Source organism: Falco peregrinus, chromosome 7 (genome assembly GCF_023634155.1).
Source record: "Falco peregrinus isolate bFalPer1 chromosome 7, bFalPer1.pri, whole genome shotgun sequence".
Taxonomy (NCBI): domain Eukaryota; kingdom Metazoa; phylum Chordata; class Aves; order Falconiformes; family Falconidae; genus Falco; species Falco peregrinus.
The window spans coordinates 2872144-2887147 of record NC_073727.1 but is presented as its reverse complement, the minus strand read 5'-3'; positions in this window follow the sequence as shown (position 1 = coordinate 2887147).

Sequence of the window (15004 nt, the reverse complement as noted above, 5' to 3'; positions counted from 1 at the left end):
CCCTCCAGGAACCCCTCAGAGAGGCAGCAGCCATCCTCTGCACCGGGACAGCTTGCGGCCATCCCCCCATCCCCCCGGCCAAAGCCACCCAGCGTGCCCACGGGCTCATCGGTGGCAGGGTGGCACGAGCCCGCGGGCTCCGAGCATGCTTCCTTGAGGAACGGGCTGAACCCCGTGCCTGGTCACACAAGCAGCGTGTCCGAGGAGCAGGCCATGCCCTGATGGCGCGAGGGGCTGGCAAAGGACCCCTGGTGCTCCCAGCTCCGCGGGGGCCGGGGCGTGCGGTGCTGCTGTGCCTGCTCCCGGAGCTGCTCGCACAAGCTCCAGCCGGCGCTGCGGCTTTGGAAGGGGCTTCATCCCCATCCGTTCCCTTGATGTCAGCAACGCGCAGCCCGGCAGAAACCGTGCTCTGACAACAACCAGCCGGCATCTGCTTTTCGAGTAGACCAGGCTAATTAAAGAGACTGATAGGGCATGATGGGGCAATAATCCTGTTCGATAAGGGTCTTTTCTGCTCTCCGGCCTCGTGGGTAGACCTGAGGATCCCTACACCATGGCTGGAGCTCCTGGGTGTTGTCTCCATCTAAACGGGTCACACCACCACGGACAAGCAGCTGCATCCACCGCCACCCACCTCAGAGCTCCATGCAGAGGCTTGACTCACAGCTTGCTCTTGCACCAACATTTGACTCGCATATTCTTACTAATTTTATATTTTCTTTTCCTGGTAACATTCCCACTGAGGAACGCTTGGTTTGTGGAAGTCTGGGAATGAACGTTCCACCATGTTAAGGTAAGTAGGGAGAGGAAACAGAGACTAAACTAAACAGAAAAGCAAGTATCCGGCAAACACTCTCACAGACATTCAATTCCACCAGCCTCAGAAAGGAACAAAAAGCTATGTGGGCCTTTTAAAATTGGTTTCAAAATTATTTTTTTTTCAAATAGGTTTGTGAATAATAAACAATTAATCCTCCAAAATAATTGTTTCTTTCCCCATCAGAAGTGTTTCCTAAATGAATTTTTAATTAATCTTTTGGGAGTATTCCTTGTGAAAACTTCATTCTTCATTTTTCCCTTTCATTTTTCTCTACTGTTCTGCCCTGGTCTCACCCTTTTTTCATTCCATTTACCTGTGAAACGGGGAAATGAAAAGGGGAAAAGAAAAGGACAACAGTAAATGATGAAATAAGTACAAAAACACAGAAGTCTTTATTTTCTGTTTCAGTTCAAAAAGGATTCTAAAACTAAACAAATGAGACATGCTGTTCCCATATGTAAACTGAAAAGCAAGAAAAGAAATGTAGGATAGTGTGAATAAGAAGAACATATCAAACCAGAACATTTATTCGTAGCAGCACATGTGTGAGACCGGTGCAAGAGTCAAACCAGAGCCTTCACCACGTGAATCAGTAGTAGGCTCCTCTGCCCTGGAGGATCTCCCTGTGTCCTTGTGGGGCTTGCGGCTCCAGCAGTGCCACGAGAACAGCCAGGTGATCTGCAGGAACACACACCTCCAACATCATAGATCCCGCTGCATGTGTTTTAGCCCGTGCTAAGGCAGGCTGACGATAGCCAACCCTTCCTGAAGAACGCCTTGACACAGGGATGCTTGCATCAAGCTTCCCGGTCAATGGCATCAGGAGAATTTGGATTCCCAATTTCCCCTTCTTTTTTGTCCCCTCTCGATTTTCTGATTTAAACACCGATCCAAACAGTTATCCTTCTTCTCTTAGCAAGGCTTTTGCCAAGAAGACAACAGAGCACGTCACCCTCTCGCCATATGAATGGGTACCACCCCAAAGACATTCTAGGCAAGGCTGACTGTTTTCCTCACCCAGCTCATGGATGGCTGCAGTGATTAACTCCGAAGCCCGCTGATTTATTCAGTAGTAATCGTTGACTGATCCATTGTGTCATGTTTTCATTTCAGCGCTTGTAGATCTTGGGAGCTTTCCAGTGAGTGAGTTTGCATGTTTCCAATGTCCACCCTGCTGGTGCTTCTAAATTAGGGGTTTCAACTTCCCCTATTGCACCTTGAACAATTTTTTTGTCTTACATGGCTTTCGCCTGTACAGGGCTGGAGTGCTTCCTCCAGAACTCAGCAGAGGGATCATAAACAGGCAACAACAAATAAACAAAACAAACAAAAAATCAAGTTCCTTTTGAATAAAATAAAAAAAATTGTTTTGCTTTGGCAATGAGACAGCCAACATTGTTTTCACCACTGTCCCAGGAAGGAAAAGGTCCTGATGATTTCCAGTCAAATTCTGCTTAGCATCATTTTTTGACGGTGGGTATTTGAAATTCCAGCCTCAGCGCAGGGAATGAAAAGATCTCAATGGCTGTAAGGGAATCAGGTCCCTCCCCTCCATGTTTCAGCACCAAGCAAGCAGAGTACAGGACTTATTTGGAGCCCTTTCCCTCAGAAAAGGTTCCACTCTGTTGAGGGAAGTTGATATTGAGACGTCTCTAAGGAAAGTCTTACAATTCCTTTTTCCAACCGTTCATCCATTCCCACTGCTAACCTTTCCCACAATCTTGCTGCACATCAGGGGAATGGACACTTAGGATGGGATCTAGCTGTTGCCACCTAGAAATTTAATGTCTAATTCTTGCCTTTTCCATAGCCAGTAAAGATACAGGGAAGGTCACCCCTTGTAAAAGATGTGTCTGAGGCAGATGAGATGAAATTCCCATGAGGGTATCCACCATGCTCCACTGAGTATGGAAAAGATCTAGATAATTGGTTTAGGATAACAAGGTTTCAGGTAATTTCTGCTGTGTGACCCCCTCCTCCCTGACTTACAATGCAGGTCTCGCCAAAATCAGACCGTCCAACAATATCATAGAAAACTGTTGTTTTCCTCCCTCTGTGGTTTCTGTACATATTGTACTCACCCAACACTACAAATTCAAGATGGTTTTTTGTTTCTCAGAAGCGATTTAACCTCACATCTGAACTGCATCCTACTTTTGTTCTGTCTTGGCCTCCAAAACACAAACGTACCCTGGCCCTGACGGAATCGGCACCTGGAGGTAGCTCTCGGCTTCGTGGTGGCCTTTGTAACCACATCAGACCTCTGGATAGCAGCAGCTGTGATCTCTGGGGAAAGTCAGGCTTCCCTGCTAACGGCGCAGCGCTGCTCATCGCGGCCAGAAATGGAGTTATTAAAGACAGCTTCTGCCTTGTGCTTTTAGTTTATGAGGAAGGAAAAAAGTGGGAAAAACATCAAGTGGGATCCACTCTGCCTTACTACATAGTACCTGTCTGTCCTATTGCATTTGTTAGGTATTACTGTGTACTGCCACGAAGCACAAGTATAGTGTACTATACGTAACAAGGACTTCTGACAGAGCAAAACCAATGGAATAAAGTAGCAGTTGCTACACCTGCAGCTTTTGGTAATCTATGATGATAACAAACCCACCCAGTGGGTGTTTTCTCCATCACTCATACATCAACACGTATTAAGTTGCTGGCACACAAGCGCTCCAATGATATCCGTTTCAGAGGGTGGAAAAGCCCATAAGAAACAGAGGAGAAGGTTTTCCACACCTGAGGAAGGTCAACACAAATTCTGAAAGAAATCAGGCTTGAGTTTCTTTGCTAGGGGAGGAGAGGAAGGCTTTCAAAGAGCGGTTTGCAGCTCCTTGAGTCTCACATCTGATACACACCCTCTTGGCACAGGTCAGAGAAGCCCTTGGGCCACATTTCCTACAAATCTGCTCACCAGCTGCTTGCGAACGCTCATCGTCCCACCTCTGTCTTCCTGCTGCTGTCTTCCCCTTCATAAGACCGGCAAGGTCATCTGCAACTTTCAGGAGCTTCATCAGGTCTGGCTGCTGTTTACCCTCAGTTCTTGGGAGAGCTAGCAGAAACCTCTGCGGGCTTAGAGAGATATCATCAACCAGCCCGTCTGCTGCAACTGCTTTGATTTGAAGTGATTTGAAGACTGATGCCCAAAAGTCATGGTGGGGGGAGGAGGAGGGAGCAAGATGAAAGGGAAGAGGGCAGGAAGGGCCTGGGGTTCATGTTTGTGTTTTTCAAGAGAAGCTTGAATAAAGGTGCTCCCAAACATCCCAACAGAGATGTTCTGGGCAGCCTGCTGTGTCCCAGGGGGCTGTGTTACAGAGCGGCCTTTTTCTGAGGAGAACACATGAAAAGCATGTGGGAGAGAGCTTGTTTTCCACCAGGCAGAGCGAAGTCCTCAGAAGAGCCACAGCATGCTGGCTGAGGCAGAAGGCCTACAGCACTTCCTTGGTATGCAGACTTTAGCTTGGCAAGAAGACTTTGCTGGCTTGAGATGCCAAGCAGGTTGGACAGACTCCAGCCCCATCACCAAAACAGTCTGCCTGCCTCTGGGAGGAACGCGAGACGTGCTCCTCAGCTCTTCCCAGCGCGAGCTGGATGCAGGACCAACCACCCACACGCAGCCACCTGGACTTATCGGAATGAGCCTGATTGCAAGACATCCAAACCCATGGAAAGAACCCCCCCTGGCCCTCAGTGATGACAGATTCCAAGAGTATTCCTCAGGTCCTGCTGCACATGGGTTCCTGGCTAGCAACCGAAATAATCCAGTCCAAAACACAATCCCACCACAGTGTCACATGTGGATTCACAGTCTCTCCAAGGCAGGTAAATTCTCATGTCTGATCAAAATTTTTCCAAGGATGATTAAAAAAAAAAAAAAGCCTTGTGAGTACATTTGGTAATAGCAGAGGCAGGCAAGGAATTCTGCAAATACCAATTGCTTGCCCAAACTCCAACAAAATATAAACTCTGCAGACAGGGATGGTTGACCTAGGGTAAATATTTAACTTTATCCTCCAAAGGCACATGCAGTTTTACCAGCAAGAAGATGAAAAATACACAATAATATCCCGCCCCACACATACCTTGTTTACTCTAGGGCTCGTTTGAATGGGTCTGGAAACAAAGTCAGATTGAGACAGGAGTAAATTTAAAACTGGGTGTGTTATTCCCTTTCCAAAACCATAATAATGTACAAACATGAAGAAAAACAAGTACATGCTGGAAGAGAAGGGCCCTGAGTCACCTCCCAAGAATATTGGTGTATTCTCCTTCGTCAGGTCTCCCTGAGATTTTTCTTTGAGGGTCAAGTGGGGAAAAAACAGGAAAAAAAGGGTAAGAATGAGTGGAGATGTCCGAGATCTTGGATGTGTGACATCCTGTCCTAGCAGGGGACGCTGCCTTTGGCTGGCGGGGGAAATGCAGGGTCAGGCTTTTCAAAACAAGCTGGGCTGATCTGAAAACAAGCTGTGTGATCTCCTCTCAGGGTGCAGCTTTGCTACCGAAGAAGCAAGGGAAATGATCAGAGGGCTTCCAAGCGTATGGAAAACAAGCTTGAACGAAGAACTTGCGAGTGCTCCGAGCAGAAGTACGTGTCGATTTCTCCAATGGCTGTGGGTGGACAAAGCGCCTTGCCGGTGGCAGGAGCAGGGTATGTTAGATAGCTGAGGACTGGCCCGGCATTCAAGGATTTATACACCAGCAGGGCATGCCTTGATTTACATCAGCTGTATGGAACATGTGTAAAAAGCTACATTATGGAGAGAAGAAAGCATGAGCGATTTCTGAGCGTTGGGTGATTCAGTGGCTAGAAGCAGCAAGGGCAATCTCTATCCTTACTCATTTTATCCCTGATTACAGTATGACAATGAATACTGTATCCCTGATTATGGCATGACAATGAATACTGTATCCCTGATTAGGGGTGACGGTAAGCTGGGATGGCAGCTAACAGGAGTGGTAAAGCTCTACTAGGGAACGTAGGGGATGTGCAGCTGCCCTTTGCCCACTGGCTTGTGAGGATATCTTCCCCTGCCCCCAGCTTGCAGCAGGAGTGTGACAGTGGCCACACCAAGGGGCCGTGGGAGAAAACACGTGGACCTAACAGGTCTCTGAGAACCAACTGCAGCCTTAGAGACCCTCAGGGCCATGCAAAAAAAGCAGCAAAATACCATAAGAGCAGTCATACTGGAAAGGAAGAATATATGAATAAGCAAAGTAAGAACATGCAATATTTTCTGAGAACGCTTCCCAAGTATCCACCGATCTGCAGCTCAGATGTTTCCAGCTGCAGTCCTTTGGATTTAAAAGCCTTCCACGTGTTTTCCTCCTGCAAATTTGCCTGCTGGGTTTTCTGAACCCCATCATCTCTTTTCCAGAGATGCTGTTAGTCCCGTATAGAGCTCGCTGCATGCTTTTGTCACCCTTTGCACCTTTTCTGGTTCTGTACCCCATGAGACCAAAGCATAAGAGCATGGCACAGATTGATGATCGCTGGAAACTCTCTTCTCCCCTGCCAGGTACCACTGAGGCAGCAGAGTCAGCAGGCAGGAGCTAACGAGGGCAACCCATTACGACCAGAGAATCTGTTTCCCTACTTGACGCTGTGCTTCAGCGGTAACCCTGCTGCATGCACTGCTGCCAAGGTCCATGGCCACAGATTCAAGCATGGCCAGTGGTTACAAGGCCCCTGGTGGATGTGCGGGATTATGCAGAAAATACCCAGCCTGGAGCAAAGAGCAATTGTTGCGTGTGTGTGTGTGCATGTTGCTGTAATGCTGTAACAGAAGTAGAAGAGCTGAGGAGAAATCCAGTACCTCCCTTTTTCAGACTGCTATTTTAGCACCCCGCCACTTTGCCTGAGACTGTTAGATGCGGTGTTACTACAACAGCTATACTTCGACAGTGCGGGCATCCAAAACAATGTTTATGTCTGTGGTCAGCACAGAGCCCTCCCCTCCTCCCTGAAAAATTAAGTTTATACCTGATTGGCATAAGAAATTGAGACTGTCGAAGAAAAAAGTACTTGGTCATCTATGCCAAGACCCCAGGACTGCACAGATCTCCTTCGGGGCAGCGAGAGGCAGGTAGCTACCTGGACTGCATCCAACCTACTGCAGGAGGTGGCATCTGGTCAGCGATGTGTCCTGACTAGGTCTTGATCCTCCAAGTGGGTGTATTAACCACCTGCATAAAGTATCAAACCACTAAAAACTTGCTGTGTTTGCTACATCTGTGAAATTCAGTTTTAGGGAAGTGTTACAGCTTCTTTGCTTCTGCTCTCTGAGGCTGCCGTTCAGCCACCGAGTGCAAGTCACTCCTTTGAGACGAAGGGACTTTGGCGTTCAGGCCCAGGAGATGCCCAAGACCAACCTGTGTGATGAGGCTGTAGGTCTCCGGGGCTGTGAGTCCTCGGACTTCTGCTCAGAAGTGAACTCAGACAGCTCCTCAGTGGAGGTTTCTCTTCAGCCAACTTGCCTATTTTTATGAATCTCACACAAATACACTTCTGTATATTCTGCGTTCTTTCTATTTAGTATGAAAATTACCTCAAACTCTTGACAAGTCACAAGAGCACGTTGCATTGTCACCTTCTCCCTTTCCCCAACAATCACATTTGCATCGTAGAAAATGAGCTTTTTGCTGCTGAGGTCCACAGTTTCAGATGCATTTCTTAGCCACACCTAGAAAAGCACACAAGTAGTTAATATTTTTCTGGGTGTTGTAATTTTCGTTGATTTCAAAGCTTTTAGGAATCTGAGCTTACCTTACCTGTTGTACAACTTTCAAAGCTGTCCAGGGTACCTGCTAATGTAGGTGTCTGCGACAACTGCTGGGAGCTCCAAAGGCCCTTTTATTAGCCTGAACTGAAGCAATTTTGTCTCCCTAATTAAGCAGCGTCATTATCAAACCCAGGAGAAAAAGAAACAAACAACAACATACCCGTGCAGAGGAGGTTACACACGTCTGTGTCTGTAAGAGGCCTGTCACTGCAGGTTTGGAGTGACAGCCCTGCTGGGAGCTCAGACGAGGGGAATGAGGAGCACGCTCCTTCCACCTGCCTCAAATCAGAGCCAAGACCTCCTGCGTCGGGGACGCTGACCCACGGGGCACGTGTGCTTCTTGGGAGGGGTGAAGAGGTCCTAACTCAGCCTTGTAACCCCCAGCTTGCAAAGGAGCTTTAAGAAAAACTAACAGAGGCAAAGCCATCCTCCACCCCTTGCTCACATGCCACCTCTTTTCAGAGATGAAAGAGGGGCTCTATTAGCAGCAGAGGAGATGCTGGGCAGAGCCACCACATCTTTCTGGTGGATAAGGAGAGGCAGCAGAGGCAGCAGCTGGAGCAGGCTGAAAGCTTTTCTGAGTGCCACAGGAAAAGAAACCATTATGAGAGTGTGCTAAAAGCCTATTCATTGCTAAGGAAAGGGCTACTGAAGAATGTGGGACACATGCCGAAAGCTGCCAACCAGAGCAACAGGAAGATTATTAAGGCCCTTTGCAAAGATGTCTCCTTCCTTTGGCAGTGGCATTTCTGCACATGGAGTCGTTTGGGACCTACCCATTGAAATCCTGTAAATAGCTGTCTGCAGGGAGGGAGAAGCTGGGTACAGCTACGGCATTTCTTCGTGTGGGAACCATAGGTAAAACACCCGTGTCACAGCCAAGCACAGCTAGGGAGGAAGGCAAATGCACGCTCTGGAGAAGCTCTCCTTAGATGATCAGGCCTTATGGGGAGTGATTGAACCCCTAAAGGAAGCAAATGCGGCTGTTCCCCACTGTGCTCCTCAGCAGGGAGCCGCGCTGACCTTCTCCACTCTGGCCACTTGTGCGGGTTCTGTGGACACAGGAGGCTGGGGCTGGGGAAGCTTCTCGGTCTTCGGATGGGAATATTTTGCCCCCGAGTCAGCAGCCACCTGTTCTGACAGACAAGAGAGCTGTCTCGTGCTTTCTGCCTCACAATTTCTGCCTTCCCGCCTGCTCTTCCATTTCTTTCCTTTCCCCCAGCTCAGCATTTTATTTCCTTGGAGCTGTTTGGGAAGAGTGCCCATGAGACAAAAGCTAGCCAAGGGGCACCCATCCAAGGAACAAAGCCCCCAGTAAATGCCTCCTACAAGCCAGGCTGTACCCTTTGCTCTCTACAGTGATGCTGATCCTGTGGCTTTTGAATGAGATTGCTGTGCCTGTAACTATTACTTTTTAGCACCCGGACGCAGTCTGTCCTGGTGGGAACCCTGCAGCAGTATGCGCTGCAGAGACACGGCACTGCCATCAAGGGTGTCTGCAGGGTGAGCAGGCAAGCGGCGGCACAGAGAGGCTACCCAGTACGTCCAGCTCTTTGATCTGCTTTGTCCCATGCTGTCCCCTCCCTCTACCTGGAGCACATATTCTAAGGCAACCCACGTGGCTCCAAGGTGGGAGTGTTGCTTCTCTACCTCTAGGAACGGCTTGGCAGGGAACCAGCGTGGGGGAGTAGGCGAGGCGGTACCCTCGGGGGGTTGCAGTGGTCTGTTGACTACTCTTGGCTACAAGGAGACTTCAACTCCAACATCACTGCTTTTGTGCCCAAGAGTTAAATCATGAGTCTGGTCCCTCCAAAATCACAAGACTTTATGGTTTGAAAAGCACGGGGTTTAAAAGAAAAGTAAGTGCATGTTCTTCATTTGCCTTTGGATTTGGAGCCCTTGGGTCATATTTTTGAGCTTTGCCCCCCTAAACCACAGTATTTACTCTTCCCTTTGGTTAGGGAACACCGAGCATCTTCCTTGTCTGCTCACTCACACATATGCATGAGACTTTTCAGAACCTGAAGTCTCTGAGCACGTTAACTCTCCGTCCACTTTCATTACATTTGGCTAACGGGTTCAAATTGTGAGGGAATCAACCGGTAGATATATACATACCCATAGACAGCACCATTAAATACACCTTGTGTCCATAGAAAACGGACCAGGAGTAGAGATGTGAAAGGTTACTGCTACTTTTTTAAAGGATAAAACTAAATCTTCTCAGAGCAGAGGAGACAAACGACATGGAAACACTTAATGTGTTGGAAAAACAGCCCAGGGGCTGGACCAGGAGTCTCTCTGGAAAGAAGAAAGCACATTCAATAACCAAGCTCAGCTGAAGCAAAACCATAGAAAGCAAACTGCTTGCACTAGGAATTTGGGGAAAGGGCCAATACTGGGAAAGGGGGAGAAAAGAGCATGGAGAATTGTTTCGTTCGAGTGAAATCAGGGCAGTACATCTGAAGAACATAACAGGGAGATGCATGTTACAACAGGCTGGGATGAAAAGAATCAAAAAATAAAGAAAGGGAGGCGAAGGCAGCTTTAGAGGTAATGACAGGGAAATCAGATTTTCAGGCAGAGCTCAGACATGTCAGCTAAGTGGAGCCTTGTGAGCGCTGCATGATGCTTAATCCGAAAGGCATCCCAAATTCCACTAACAATATCCACTTGAAACCAGCAGATGCACTGTCTCACCTACACCCTTGGGGCTCAGAAAAATACCGGGGTTTGGAGGTTTGCCCTTCGCTGCATCCATCCTGAATCCTGACTTACCGGTGCAGGGGCCACAGCTGCTCACGAGGCAGGAAAGGAGATGTCCCCTGGGCCCAGCTAGCAAAGGGGCCGGGGAGCTGCCTGCAAAAGCCTCGTGGCATTTGCACCCCAGCACGCCCAGGAGATGTGTGGCTGAGATGGGGTTGCAGGCCACCTTGATCTCCCTGGCTTCCCTTCCCAAAATGAAATCGTTGGGTTCTTATCAACTCTCCTCCAGGGGACCATGCACACTGCCAGGAAGAGCTCAGATACCTCCAGTACTGCAGTGGCTGGGTGGTACTCGGTCCCTTAGTGAGCTGGTGCTGAGCAGGAAGAAAGGGGAGCAGCCAGGGTACCCCAGGACCTGCACAAGGATGAATTACCACCATGAGTCCCGGTGGCTGGAGACCAGCAGCCCCTTGCTCCCAGCTGGAAACAGCCAGAGAAAGTGTTCAGGTCAAATTGTGAGATCCAGCCCGAGTTGAAAAGACAGAGCTGGTGGGATCAGAAGGTCAGTACAGCGGGTCTTGCGAAGAAGGAAATTCCTCCGAGGTAAAACACCGCTGCCTCCAGTTCAATCCAAAGTGCAGCACGAGCAGCGGCGCACGGCCATGTCCCACCCTCAGCAGCACGCTCGCCTGTCTGGTTGATTCAGTTCATTCCCAGTGGGGCACGATGGGGCAGAAGTTGGCCCTTTGCCTCTCAGTGTCTACACAATCTGAGGGCTTGCAAGCAGTGAACCATAAAAAATGAAGAGTTGACAATTAAATGCTCAAAATCTGCTAGGACTTTGTCCGGAGTGGGCTAAGCAAACAAGTACGGATGGAGTGACCTATGATCTGCACAGTTAAGGGTGTACTCTACACTGCTTCATTTAATTGTATTAATTTATGACATGGGTTTCTTGCTTAATTATTCAAATTAAAAATGAAAAGTGAATGCATAGAAGTAAGCCTCAACTTGTTCAGCTGGCTTATAACCTCCACCACTGAGCTGGGAGAGCTGTATGATTTGGTGCCTGAAGGTTTTATGTGCCTGTTCATATGGTGCAGAAAACGGTGAAAAACTGGCAAACAAAGGGACTGATGCTCAGTAGCCCTCAGCCTCAGAGCCTCTCAGCGAAGACCAAGGCAGGCATCGTATGATGGTCTTGGAAGGACTATTTTGAGATGCTGCTGTGTACAACATAGCATTTGTCCGGAGACCTGGAGCAACGTTCCCACTTCATCCCCAAATGATTCCCCCAGGAACACAAGGAGATCAGCAGGGCTTAGCGTCTCTCACGGGGGAGCATCACCAACCAGCTCCAGCAGGTTCTGGACGCATTTTTCTTCATGGCACATTGACCACTGTTGATCCTGCTCATGTGGAACAAGGCGACACCATTTCTCATGTGCCTCCAGGCGACTAAAGAGGACTGCTGGAAAGATGGCAAAAAATCTTCCCTGGGTCAGCATTTTCAGACAAAAAACTGTTTCCAAGGAATCAGTTCTGATGATAGGGCAGGGTTGGTTTTTTTCCGCTTTGAAACCAATCTTTTTCTAGCTTCAGAGGGTTGTTCCATCTGTACTGTCAAATAGGAAAAGTAATTAAAAAAAAAATCAGATGTAAATGCCTCTGTTTTCTTTTTTTCCTCCCCTCTTTTTATTTCTGCTGCTTTTAATTTTTGGACCAACTCTATTATTGGATAACTGCATTGGCTGATCACATTTAAACAGTTTTAGCAAGACTGGGTAATTACATTCAGAGCAGTAAGGCTGAAAATGCACAGAATCTGGTGGAAGTGTTGCACAAGAGGCTGAGCCAGATGAACAAGAAGGGATGTGTGAGCTCGTGTGAGGGCACACGCACGTGCTTAGGTACACAGGTCCGGCCCTGAAACAGGCAAATATCGTATTCAGGACCCCGAGCCCTTCCACAGGACATAGGCTCTATGGAAAGCAATTCCAACTGGCAGTGGGGGAACGTCTAAATGTACGCCTAGATTTTCATTAATGCCAGATAAAGCAATTCCAATAGTGAAGAACCCACAAATATCTTAGGAGCTTCTCTTGTCATTGTATCAGAAGTCTCACTGCCAAATACAGCTTTTATATCTAAATTCAGTTGGTGAAATTCAGGTTTCTAATAATTAATTGCTGCCATCAGGTGTGTACCTGGACTCTCAGCGTTCTTGTAGCCAGCAGGAACACAGCAATTCCCCTTTAGCCTTGGGCATATTCAGAATTAATTTCCTGGGAGCTTATCGCCCACCACGTGCGAAGAAGGTGTCCAGCATAAGGGGGACATGGGACAGTTTTACCCAACCGCTTGTGGCTGGCTCCTTCCTTAGGCCTCCCTGCAGCTGGTTACTGTACACAGAGTTTCCTCCGCCAGATCTCAGGCACACGGGAATGCTGGTGGGAAATGTTACGGATTTTGGTGAGGGCTTCCTGGTCCCCAACCACATGGAGAGCCGTGATGGAGCCCCGTACACATCGCATGGTCACTGCTTGTGAGGTCCCCGTGGCACACAGGCAGGAGGGGTCATTTCACCTTCCTAAGATCGTGCTTTGGTCCTGGCAAAGGAATGAAATCCCCTCATTTTGTGCTCCCAGGGAAGGGTTAACTGAGGAGCAGGCAGGAATTGCGTGTCCAAAGCCCACTAGCCACATCTCTGATTTAGCTAAAGCAGTTTGCAGAGCCTGGGATGAAACCTGCACCAGTCTGCCTATTTACACATCTTTCCTCTATCTGCCCCTCTCATCTGAAAGCAAGACACAAGTCTGTGAGTCACAAGCAGCCTAATTTGAGAGAAGCCAAAGCCACTTCTGAGAGACTCCAGCTGATGGGCCAGACTCTGGTCCTGCTGGAGAAAACCTCCCGGCAGTCCCACCAAGGCATCCAACTGAGATAAAACGTGGCAAAACACGTCTTGTTAAACGACCTTGGCAGAAATAATTTCATAAAGTGCATCCTGTTGATGGTAAGTCCTTCAGGCCAGGGCTGTGAATCCTCCACATTAACCGTAATGTCCACACTCAGCATGAGGAGGAGGGATGGAGAACGGAGTTTGGTGGACAAGTCTGAGCCAAGGACTTCAGCCTTGGGGCTTTTTGAGCACTGCAGCCTGCGTGGGCACTGGACGGGCACAAGCCTGGGCAAAGCTTGACATCTCCCAGCTGCGTAGGCAGAATTTAATTTTGCCACACAAAGGATGAGGAACGGGGCATACGCTGTATGGGCAGGGGGTAAGGGGGACAGCCCTCGGGTGATGAACTTCTGCTCCCTTTGGAGGAAGAAAGATGGGGGGCTGGTCTTAGGAGAAACTGGCCCCCCAGGCTCCGGCATAGGTGGCAGGACCATGGTTGCCTTGCCTGATTTTCCATAAAACCTCACAGATTTCACTGCAAGGGCAGAGTTTGGCTTTTCCACCAGCATATACAGAAGCCACACCACACTGACAGCACAGCGACAGACGTTGTCACTTGGTGCTCCCCTGCTATTGAGCACCGTCCATCCGAGCAGAGCAGATGCTGTGAAGTAGAGGGCGAAGGTCTGGCCCATGTGGTTGGCATCCCTGAGCGCCAAGGCCCCTGCAACAGAGAGCAGGGAGCCTGACGTTGTGCTGAGGTTTTTGCTGGTCCGGATGCCGAGGTGCACAGCGGCAGCATGCCTTGGGGAAACTGGTGTTTTCTTACACCCTGACATCTCCCCTGGGATGAAAGCCCCTTGTTTTCCCATCTGGTCTCAGTAAGATGAAGCTTGCTGGAGCTACGCTAAAACATATGGCATCATCGTCAGCAAACAGGCTGAGCCAGCCCCTTGCTAGCGCAGACTAATGTAAATCCACTGTTCTCCAAAGCCCGGCTGATGTACAGACACCAGAGAAGCTGAAGTGCTGGCATAAAGTCCAGGGAGTCATTTGCTTTAAAATAAAGCAGGGTATGACTGTGACACAGCCACAAAAGGGGACACACACAGACACACACTGTCAGCACAGGGTGGTTGGGGCTGGTCAGGGACCTTCGTTGTAGGAGCCGTCATCCCTTGAGGTGGACATAGTGGTACCTGGAGATACTGGTCACTCGCCCCGGCCTGCAAAAGTGCTTTGTGGAATGTGCTTTTTAATTGCCAGAGGTCGCCTCTGGAAGAGGAAAAAGCAGTACTTCCCCTAGCATGGTCATGTCCTTTGCTAGTATAGCTCTTCTGGGGTCTGCAATCAATGTCCACCATGGTGCAAGAACTCTGTGCATGCTTGTCCAGCCTCTCACTGCACTTCAGGGGGATTTGAGGTCCATCACTGTTCTCCCTGCATGTAAGGACTGGTTTTCTGAGTGCCCTGAAAGTCTCTTTTTCTCTGGTCTGGGCCCCTAAAAGAAGCACGGTTATTCTCCCAAAAACTTCCTCCACACATCTAAGAGAATGAAGGATAGCTCCGGCACAGCTCGAAGGTAAATTACAGCTTTCTGAGGTCCTGGGGATGCTCTTTTCGTGGAGGCAAGCTCCGTCCCATGTCACCACCATAAGCAGGGTCACCCCCAAGCCCTCCCGGTTGCCAGCACAGACCCCATCATGTGACATTGAGCATTTCCAGTTTGCAGGCTTGCTTTGTTTGCATTTTATTTCCCAGTTATGATTTATATCCTTGCTGATGGATGTGTCCACA